This window comes from Dermacentor andersoni, chromosome 6, assembly GCF_023375885.2.
Source record: "Dermacentor andersoni chromosome 6, qqDerAnde1_hic_scaffold, whole genome shotgun sequence".
NCBI lineage: Eukaryota > Metazoa > Arthropoda > Arachnida > Ixodida > Ixodidae > Dermacentor > Dermacentor andersoni.
Genome location: NC_092819.1, coordinates 105569241 through 105579796, shown reverse-complemented (window position 1 = coordinate 105579796; position 10556 = coordinate 105569241). Strand labels below are relative to the sequence as shown.

At 52.1% G+C, this 10556-nt stretch overlaps 1 pseudogene; it reads left to right on the top strand.

The window, feature by feature from the left end:
- Nucleotides 1-9009: 9009 nt before the first annotated feature.
- Nucleotides 9010-10183, top strand: LOC126526709 (uncharacterized; annotated as a pseudogene).
- The last annotated feature ends 373 nt before the right edge of the window (nucleotides 10184-10556 follow it).

Sequence of the window (10556 nt, the reverse complement as noted above, 5' to 3'; positions counted from 1 at the left end):
TTGCCCAAAGGTTTACGTGGCCCGGTGGCCAGTAAATGGGACGTTGTGAGCAGCTTCGGCCATAGCGTGTTAACGAACGACCATACAGAGACAGTTTATACAATTCTTGTGTCGTGCATTTTGCCTCAAGGTGCAAAACCAACTTATCCATGTATCCATCTAAATAGGTATGCACATCTCGATTTGCAGCTGTTGTGGTAGCCCAAGAGTGCGGATAGCAAAGTCACTAGGGAAATAATTGGGGGCACCTTAACGAAATCGATGTCAAAATCAAAAGCCGTCCACGACGGCGTCTCTCGTAGACGCTGTGAGATGTTCGCTCGTTAAGAATATGTCCCGACAGAAGAAAGGCTGCTACGGGGTGCTTCCGACGATTACCCTAGCTTGCTTAGTGTTTCGTATCAAAAAATGTAAAAGGAAAAAAAGGAAAATACGAACCGCGTCAAAAGCCCAGAATCAATCATCGCTCGTCTCGACTAAACGCTCTTAGGATGATAAGTCATTTCCAGGCGACGAGGGGCTATGGTTTATCAAGAACACTGATAACGCCGGCGGGACAAGCATTCTGGCCAAGGTGAATGCGCAGGGATAGCTTCTAATTATTTTTGTGTTGTTGACGTCATCACGCGTCCCCGCAGGAAGTTTGAAAAATTTAAGGTCAGTACGCCACGTGGTGGCACTCACAGGAACTAAATCATCGTGTGCAGAAAAGCTGGATACGGGCGCCCCTCGGCGCAACCGCGTGAACGTGCTCGTGCTACTGCTCATGCATTCGTAATCTCCTTCCAGAGCGCGCACCACTGCCGCTCATTGCTTAAGGGGGTATGAGTCATACAATGACAAGAGGAAACTTTGGTCATCATCATCACGAACTATCATCAGTAATGGCTCGAGAATCCTTGTCTTCTTCCAAACTGGCTCCGTTGCCGCTCATCATTGCAGCGTAGATTGTAATTTCTCTTGTATCGTCGTAACGGGTAGGCTGCATCAAATTTTTTAAAGCGAAAGCATTACTCACCGCGTTCAGCCGAGTTTCGCCGTCGCCAGCAATTCGACCTTCACATGACCACAGCTGCGCCATAGCCTAGGCAACAGATCACGTGACTCGCGGCGCCGAGCTCCGCCGACGGTTTGGCGCATGTGCTCTCCGCAGCTGGTCGCCGCCTGACCACGTGACTCGCCGCGCGCTTGGCTAAGACGAGCGCAGCGCTGGTCTAGTGAGTGTGAGCTTGGCCATAGGTGAGAGCGAGGCCAGGCCGTCTTCTCTGAGCGCCTACGCCGGAGCGGGAGGCTTTGAGCCTTCGTCGCCAAGCGGCGTCTGACCACCCCGCCGATTACGCCTGGAGAGCTGCTTCCCTGGAGAGTCCGGAATGCCACACATGGCGCACCATCGAGATCAATGTAGCGACCGCCTTCGCGCTCAAATCGGCTGACAAGGAACCTCTCGTGATTGTTGGGAACTTCAACGCTCCCAGCCTTCATTGGGGATACCGCTTTGAGAAGGCCAGAGGACGCAAACTGGCGGAGTTAATATCCACACTTCGTCTCACGCTGCTCACGGATCCGGCATGGCCCACCGACAGGGCGCGACCGCCTTCGCGCCCTGTCCGTTTATACTTCGGCACTATGCATGTTCGCGACGTTTCTTGGCATGTCTAGCACTTGCGTTTTCCATGTGACACAACTGGCGTCGCACCGTCGAACGATGCGTGTCTACTCAAGCCTAATCACAGTCATGTCAAGCCACCGACCTAGGCACATGCGTCATACCTGACTTAACGATGAATGTATACCTAAGTATAAGAATTACAGCTAAATGTAAGGGCAACCAACCAAACCAAGACTTAACCAAGCTAAACCAAGCTTTCGCTTTGCATGTCCATGGTTAGCTGAGGTAAGCCGCAGCAACGTTTGGTATTGTACAAGGAATTATACAGACACTCCAGGCGCATCTCTGCCGTCGGCGTCACCGTCGGTGTTGCCGTGAGGTTGCGCATGAGTGAAATGATTGGAGGGTGAGCCGGCGAACGCGGTTCAATCTCGCGTGCCCGAGCGAGGAACGCGGCCCACATGATGATGATAAAAAAAATTGGAAACTTATCAAGGTTAAGCCCAGTGGATGCGAAGCATCCACTGGGCTTAACCTTAGCGTATCCTTAGCGTTTGGAGGCATCTTGACCGCATACACGACCGGCGCAAAGACGCTGGCGCGGTTGCGGGCACAGAGACTGACGCGACGGTGGGCGCGCGCCGCTTCATCCCTGGCGTGACGTCACATATCACGTGATGCAGCGATGGTGGCGCCGCCGCCGCGTCGCGCGCGACGGCGCGCACCGAAGCGTGGAGGCCTCCGCCGGGCGACGTCCGACGGCGCGATATGAGGCCCCATCTGCAGCCGGTGTGACGTCATCACGTGACGTCATGTCACGTGACCTACTTGAAGGTCACTTGAAGGTCAATGGTGGCCACCGCCGGGAGGCGACCGACGGCGCGATATGAGGCCCCAGCTGCAACCTGTGTGACGTCATCACGTGACGTCATGTCACGTGACCCCACTTCAGGGTCAATGGTGGCCACCGCCGCGCGTCGCGCGAAGGCCCGACACCTACGTTAATATGCTTCGCATAAAAACGTTTATTCAACAGATTGGGAGTTTGCTGGCCAAAAATGGCCCTTTACATAGGTGGTGTCCTTAGTCTGGAACCCCACTGGACGAAGCTCCTACCCGCACCCGTTGGACTAGAGCCCTTTGAGACTCCAGCGCCGAGCAATTGAGTAGGGCTGCCTCCCATGCCTCTCTAGTGGGGGAAGCGTTGGGGGAAGGGATGGATTCATCTGACATGCGACACCATGTGAAAGTTATCGGAGACTTCCCCACAGTGAGGGCATCGCCCATCAACATTTGGGTGAAAATGGTTTGCTATTGCAGGACACAGCAGGGTGTTTGTCTGGAGGCGCCGCAGGGTTCGTTCATCGGCATTACTCAGGCCCTTAGCAGGGACCGCGAAAAGCCGAAGACGTTCGCAGTAGTCTGCCAGAATTTCCCTCAACCGCAGAAGCGGTTGTCTAATCTCGGAGCCGGAAGAGTCTGGTTGAGGTGCCCGGTGGGTAAGCGCTCGGGCGGGCGCGTCCGCAGCCTCGTTACCTCTAAGGCCCTGGTGGCCCGGAGTCCAAATAATGCGGTTGGGTGAGCGGTCCGATTCCCTCACGGCTCGCTTTAAAATGCGGTAGGCTAAAGGTGATACCTCGCCCGCTAGGTTGTGCTCGCAGACTCTGCGCGAATCTGTGAAAATTACCTTCGAATTCGGGTCCGAGGCGGCAAGTGCTATAGCAACCTCCTCGGCCTGCGCGGAGTTGAAAGCGCGGTAGGAAAGTCCGTTAACTCGTTGGTCTTGGTGAACTACGGCAACCGTGTAGAATCCAGTGGGCGGCAGTCCTGCCGCATCACGGCAGTCCTGCCGTTTGTTGGAAACGCGGTGAATCGCGGTGAATCGCGGTGGAAACGCGGTGGAAACGCGGTGGTCCGACCTGTTCAGCAACGCGTTTGAGTTTGTCGATAGTGGATTCCGGGCTGAGTTTGTCTGTGATGGATGAACAGACCCAGGATCCGGACCTCCTCGACCTCTCTAATAGGACCTTTCATCAGAAAGAGTCGCAAACTCGTGTTGTCCTTGGGATTGGTTCTGATGTGAAGTTCCGATTTGGCAGCAGCGCATTGGAGACCACAGTGGATAGCATAGCTATCGACGATGGAGGCGGCCCGCTGGAGGCGGTCCTCCATTTCCCCAACGCTCCCTTCGATAGTCCAAATTGTTATGTCATCCGCGTAAAGTGCGTGTTGGATGCCTTCCACCCGGGCCAATTGTTGTGGAAGCTGCATCATGGCAATGTTGAAAAGGAGTGGCGACAAGACCGCTCCTTGGGGAGTGCCCTATGTGCCCATGGTGTATGGGCCATATTCCTCATCCTCGATCTTAAGGAGGGCCTGACGCTTCGAGAGGGAGCCTCTGACGTAGGCGAATGCCTTGTGCCCGCAATCCGTCTTGCACAGGTTTGCCAGGATGCTGCTGTGACGAACGCTGTCAAGGGCCCCCTAAGATCGAGGGCAAGGATGGCAAGTTGTGGCGCATGCCCATGGGTCGTATTATGTCGCGATGTAGTTGGAGGAGGACGTTCTGTGCAGACATATGCGGGCGGGAACCATAGCGTCTGCAAAGAGGCCCTTAGCCTCCATGTACGGAAGGAGGCAATCCCGAACCATCTTCTCCATAAGTTTGCCCGCACACGAAGTCAGTGAGATGGGCCTTAGGTTGTCGGTATTTACGGTCTTGCCTGGCTTAGGGATGAAAGTGACCAAGGAGGTCTTCCAATCGGGAGGGAGTGGACGCACGTCCCAGATCTGATTAATATACTCTAGCAAGTGAGGGCAGGCCTAGTCCGGAAGATTCGCCAATAGTTTCACTGCTATGCGATCGCGGCCCGGAGCCGTACCTCTGCGAATTTTAGCTAAAGCCGCCCTAAGGTCGTGGAATGTAAAAGGGCATCAAGATCTGGATTAGGCTTGCCCGCGTACTCGTACTCGGGCCTAATCGGGTCCTCTCTTTGACAGAGATACCTGTCGCATAGCGTGTCCGCGAGTTGAGCTGTCGTGCCTTGGTACCCGTGCAAAGCCCGCAGAAGTTGTTGTTGCGTCTCCCCTCTCGTCTGAGTGGTGTCAATGAGGCTGCGAAACAGACGCCACGTCCCTCTCAAGCTCATTTGACGCACTGCCAAATTGCACTTTCCCATACAATTTGAGTCCGTGAGCTGGGCAGCATACGCTGCGGCTTGCTCCGTGAGTTCGGTAATGCGAACCTTAAGCTTCCGATTCAGCTTTTGCTTCTTCCACCGTTTGGTAAGGCTTCGGCGCGCCTCCCACAGGTGCATTAGGTGATTGTCCACTGCGGGGATGTCTTCGGAAGTCTGAAATGTCGTAACGTGTTGTTGCTGTATTGTTGCTGTTGTTGCTTTGCCCACTCAGCGTAATCGCTGAGGTACCTCCTGCATTCTAAACTTATGCCAATCGGTCAATTTGGCCTTGCTCCCCTTTTTGCGAGCCGCCTTCGCCAGAAGAGTGATCCGGAGAAGGCAGTGATCGTTACCATGACAGCCCCCCAGGTTCTCCCAGGCGGCATCTTTAGCGTTCTTAGCGAGAGATAGGTCAGGGCATGCGTCACGCGTTACCGAATTGCCCACGCGTGTGCGCCATGCCGGATCCGTGAGCAGCGTGAGACGAAGTGTGGATATTAACTCCGCCAGTTTCCGTCCTCTGGCCTTCTCAAAGCGGTATCCCCAATGAAGGCTGGGAGCGTTGAAGTTCCCAACAATCACGAGAGGTTCCTTGTCAGCCGATTTGAGCGCGCGGTAGAAGATTTCGTTGAAAGTTACGCGCTGCTTGTGCAGGGGGCAGTAAATATTAACAATATGTATTGACGGGTAATGGCGCTTAAGTGGCAGGACCTTGACCATGGTATATTCCTGTTCAACCTCTAAGTCGAGATCAACCGGGACTGCGGTGTATGCCTTGTTCACCAGGATGAACACTGTAGGCCATCCCTGAAACGAGCTATACCCACTGAATTTAGCTTCCTCGCCGGGTTCCTGTAGAGCCAGGACCGCCGGCACGGAACCGAGGGAGTGCAGGTAGAGCTGGAGGTGCGACCGTTTCTTCCAGCTCCGAAAACCCCTGCAGTTCCACTGTAGATCTCGAATTTATCTTCTACGGCTTTATTATGGGCTTTCCGCTGTGGTCGGATAGCCATAATGAAGGTTGTTTTTAATTGTGAGGGGCATGCCCACTCCCCGAAGGCGATGGCACCTCAGACAGAGGCACCACGATCTCCGGGGAGGCGGCAGCCGGACTGTGTTCCCGGAAGCCTATGGTCTGACGAGTGACCACCTTTCGCCTCCGCGAATCCGGTCGCGGGGAACGAGAGCGAGAGCGGCTGTTGGACGCTAGCCCGTTCCTGTAATCTGGACAGGACAGTGTGAATCACGGCTGGAGTTATGCTCTGCACAATGTGCGAGAGCTGTTGTTCCCAGAGATCCCGAAAGGAAGCCCTGATGCCTGCTAAAATTTTACCTGGCCAGTCCGCAATTGTGTGTTCTAAATTTTCCAGACGGTGCTCCATAATGGGCGTGCGCTCGACTGTTGTGGTGCCCGAGCACTGCGAGACGCTAGATTGTCCTGACGTGACCGAGGCCCTGTCATCTTGTTCTGCCACAGCTTGCTGCATGGGCTCCGAAGGCCCGTCCTGTGTCCGAGGCTCCGTGAGCCTGGTCAATTTTGCCACTAGTTCTTGTATTTTGTTAGCTAGAATTTCAGTCTGGCGCCTGAGTTCAGCATTTTGTCGCTGTAGAGTGGCTTCGATTGGGAAGGGGGAGGGAGGCCCGGAGGCAGCCCTAACCCAACCGCTCACCTTAGTTTGGGTGTTTTCCAGGGACGAGAAATCCCCAGCGTTGAAAGTCGGCGCCTTCGTCCTGGTTCCGTACTTCGCGAAGTACGGGAAGTACGCGAACGCGAAGTACGCGTTCGTCGCGTGGAATTTTGAGGCTGACAGCCCACAAACAAACGCCATGAAACAAAATACCGATAGCGCATACCTCTTATGTTAAACCTTCTCAAACTGAGATAATAAATGTGCGAAACAACGCCAGAAACCTGAAAAGTATGTAATTTTATTGGCGCGGCTGTGCACTACCTCCGGGATCGGCCAACGCAAGAGGCCGCGTTTCTACCAGTACGCTCACCTTTGTGCATAGCGTTCGCCGCCAGCGTTTCCCGGCAAACATTACAATTTCATAAGCTGCGGTTGGCGGGAAGTGCGTGAAGCAGTCGGGGATCTTTGAATGCTATTGGGGGCGTTCCACTCTTAACGGCAAAGCTTGAGCGGTTCCCGTCTTTTTATCCCTAATGACGCCAGGAAATCCAGCCTGATGCCAGCAACGCTCAGAAATGTAATCGGGAGCGCACACAATGTTCGCGCACACCTTGTGTGATGTATCGTAGCGCTCAGGAGCTTCTTTTATAATGTAGAAGAATCCATTGTAAAGGCAGAAGTGCACGGCTGGGCATGTGGGTTTATAAACTCATGAACTTGATTCGCGCCAAGAAAACCTTTCCATGCTTTCACACTTGCTTCATTACAAGCCTACTGCACTGTCAATATGTAGGCTGGTTTTAACTGCACCAAATAAAAAATACTAACCAATATAAGTCTTGGTGAGATCATTTTATCATTTGAGTTAATATTGGCAACCACTAGATACGGAGTAAGTTGAGATGTTGTGTGCGTAATTATCGAAGCTACGTTAATTTTTTCAAGTATTGATTTTAAATGGCTAAAGAAAATAAGTAGTTTGGAGCCTGTCTTCGAGATTATCTTGCCGAGCGAAGACGTTTTGATTAAACATGCTTCTGTAAGAGCTATGCGAGCAAATATTTTCCAATTAAACGGCCTCGGAAAGCGCAAGTGACGCAGAAAAAGAGTGAGCGCACGTACCCTTTTATGGCGTCAAAAGTGGGGCTCCGTGAGCGTGTTACTGGTGGCCAGTCCGCTTTCGATCTTTATTAACGCTGTTTATTCGAAGACAAAGAGTTCACGGTTTTAGTATCAATATAGCAGCGAATGTGCGCCGCCGAAAGCTTGCTTTGTCGTAGAAGCGACGCATGACGCAATGATGGTGCAGGTTTAGCGCGTCGCTGGCTTGAAGCCAATGAGCTGCTGCCGTGGGATGGAAGATAACGTAGGTGAACAGCTCACGAAGCCGTGCCGGTGGTGACGGTGCCATCAATGGTGTCGTCGTGACGAAATATGGGGCGGTGATATTGACGTCTCCGGCGTTCTTTTTTTTGCGTTGATATCGCTTTCAGAAAGAAATATTACTATAAATGAAGAGTCATTTTTTCTTGTCTCGTAGATTTAAACATGGATTTGAACTCTGTATCCCATTTTTCCCGGAGGGTAGGCGTAAGCGGGGAAGTGCTCTCTCTCTCTCTCTCTCTCACGCGCGCACGCACGCTCGCACACACACACACATACACGCACACACACGCACACGCTTGCACACACACGCACGCGCCCATACACATCCACACACACGCACGCCCGCACGCACACAGAGATACGGCATATGTTCGCCCGCATTCACATTTATACGCGCCCATGCGTGCGCACACGCACAAAGAGGTACGCACCCAGGCCCACGGAACTGCAAGCACACACAAACGCGCGTATGCTCGCACACGCATACCCGCACTCGTGTGCACGCAGATTCAAATACGGAGACACAAACAAGCGCGCACACGCAAATACAAGTACACACGCACGCACGCTCAAGGCGTGTACACGGATATACACTCCCTCACTTTCCCTGCTGCCTCGCAAAAACATGCGCATGCAAACAGACTGAATGGCACTCGCTCACCCATAACCGTTCAAAACTCCGGCTGTAATAAATCGCTTTATGGTTTAAATTTCGCGCTGCTTCAAGTCTATGTGTCCTCTGCTGAGAGGGCGCAAGATCATTTGCACCTTTCGTGTGACATAAGCGCCCATCTCCAATCAGAACACTGCTTTAACGCACGACCAATGTTCCGACTAAGTGTCGTAAATGCATATGTTGTTAAAAAAGACTACCCCTTTTGGCTCAGACATTTGAAACTTGTTGATACTCGCCTATTACATAGAAATAAGATTGTCTAAAGTTTGGTGAAGGTGATGAAGGTTCGGTGAAGATGAAAATTTGGTGATGGTGAAGGTGCGATGTCCAGAATTCCTGAGTATGTCCTTGCTACAACTCACGATAGTATATACATCTTTTTAACGTAACACAAAGACATGCACATGCTTGTTGCTATATTCTCCAAGGAATACAATATGATAGAAGCAATGACTTGCACACACCGGATTAGGTGGGCTCGGTGACTGCACCACAGCGCAGCCACCTAATCCGCTTACCTTTGCGATGCAGATGACCGTCCTCGCACTCGCATTTGCCAACCTGCTGCTGCCGTCCCTGGCAGGCCTGTCTACGGGGGCGTCATCGGTGTGCGCACTGCCGTACACTGGAGATGACCCTGGCTCCTGCCATCCACCGCCCGGCGGGTGCTCGTCCCCACTGGATGTGCCGCCAGAGGAGCTGCACACACCGGAAATCACAGTACCATGGATGGCCACATCGACATCAGCAACAATGCGAACATGTATAAAAGAGCTTCACCCGCTGACACCGCTTCGTGGGCTCGGTGACTGCACCACAGCGCAGCCACCTAATCCGCTTACCTTTGCGATGCAGGTCAGTACATCGTATGCACTCTTCGCTAAAAAATCCAGTAATTATATTTTGGTGCAGTTTCCGAGCCCGCACTGCTGTGTTGCCATTGCCGTTGAGTGTAGTCACGTAATTCATTCCTTGCTCATGCTATCAGGTGACGTTGAGGCTAACCCTGGTCCTGAGGGCAACGCTGCTGTACTCGCTGAACTACAGAAGCTAAACGCGGGACAGACCCTGTTGATTACGGAAATACAGGGCCTCAAAACACAGCTGAACATAACAGACCAAACCATAGCAAGCCTAGACAAACGAATGGCCGATCTCGAAACGCATTACCAAACACTTCTTCACCTCAGAAACGATATTGAAATAATGCAGTCAACCACAATCAACCAAGCTAAAAAGATTAAAGAACTAGAAACACGCCTGGATGACGCGGAAAACCAATCACGTCGGAATAACCTTATTTTCTATGGCATCCCTGACCCTGCTAGCGCTGAAACGTGGGCTGAGTCAGAAAAACTAGTCATTGATGTTTGCCGCAAAAATCTTGATATAACCTTGGAACCTAACGACATTGAAAGAGCGCATCGCCTCGGAAATCATTCAGCCGACCGAATTCGTCTCGTAATAATAAATATCTCATAAAACCAAAGACGCACTGTTATCAAATGGCCGTAAATTGAAAGACACAAACTACAGTATTGGAGAGGACTTCTCCCGCATCGTTCGACACGCGCGTAAACAGTTACTAGTGTTTGCCAAAGCCAATTCTAACAAGTACTCCTTGCGCTTCAAAACCCTGCACATCGGCTCAAAGCGCTATGTATTTGACGGATCATCCCAAGCCGTTAAGGAAATAGCATAGCAATTGCCCCGTCACAAAACTTTAACAAATCGTCGACCCGCTCCACCGCACAATGTTCTCTCGTTTTCGATAATATTCACTAACATCCGTAGTCTTCTTCCAAAGCGCGAACTCATATCAAACATCATGTCGTCAACCGGGAGCAACATACTAATACTAACAGAAACTTGGCTAAATAGTGACGTAACGGATACGGAAATTTTGGCCGATTTACCCAACTTCGAAGTGTATCGAAACGATCGAAAAGGCAAACGGGGGGGCGGTGTTCTCGTTGCCATTCATCGAGGCATATCATGCTCTATTGTTGACGTCGCATCCGACATTGAAGCCATATGGCTCATCTGTCGCGCTCCCCCCGGAACAGTTCTGCTTG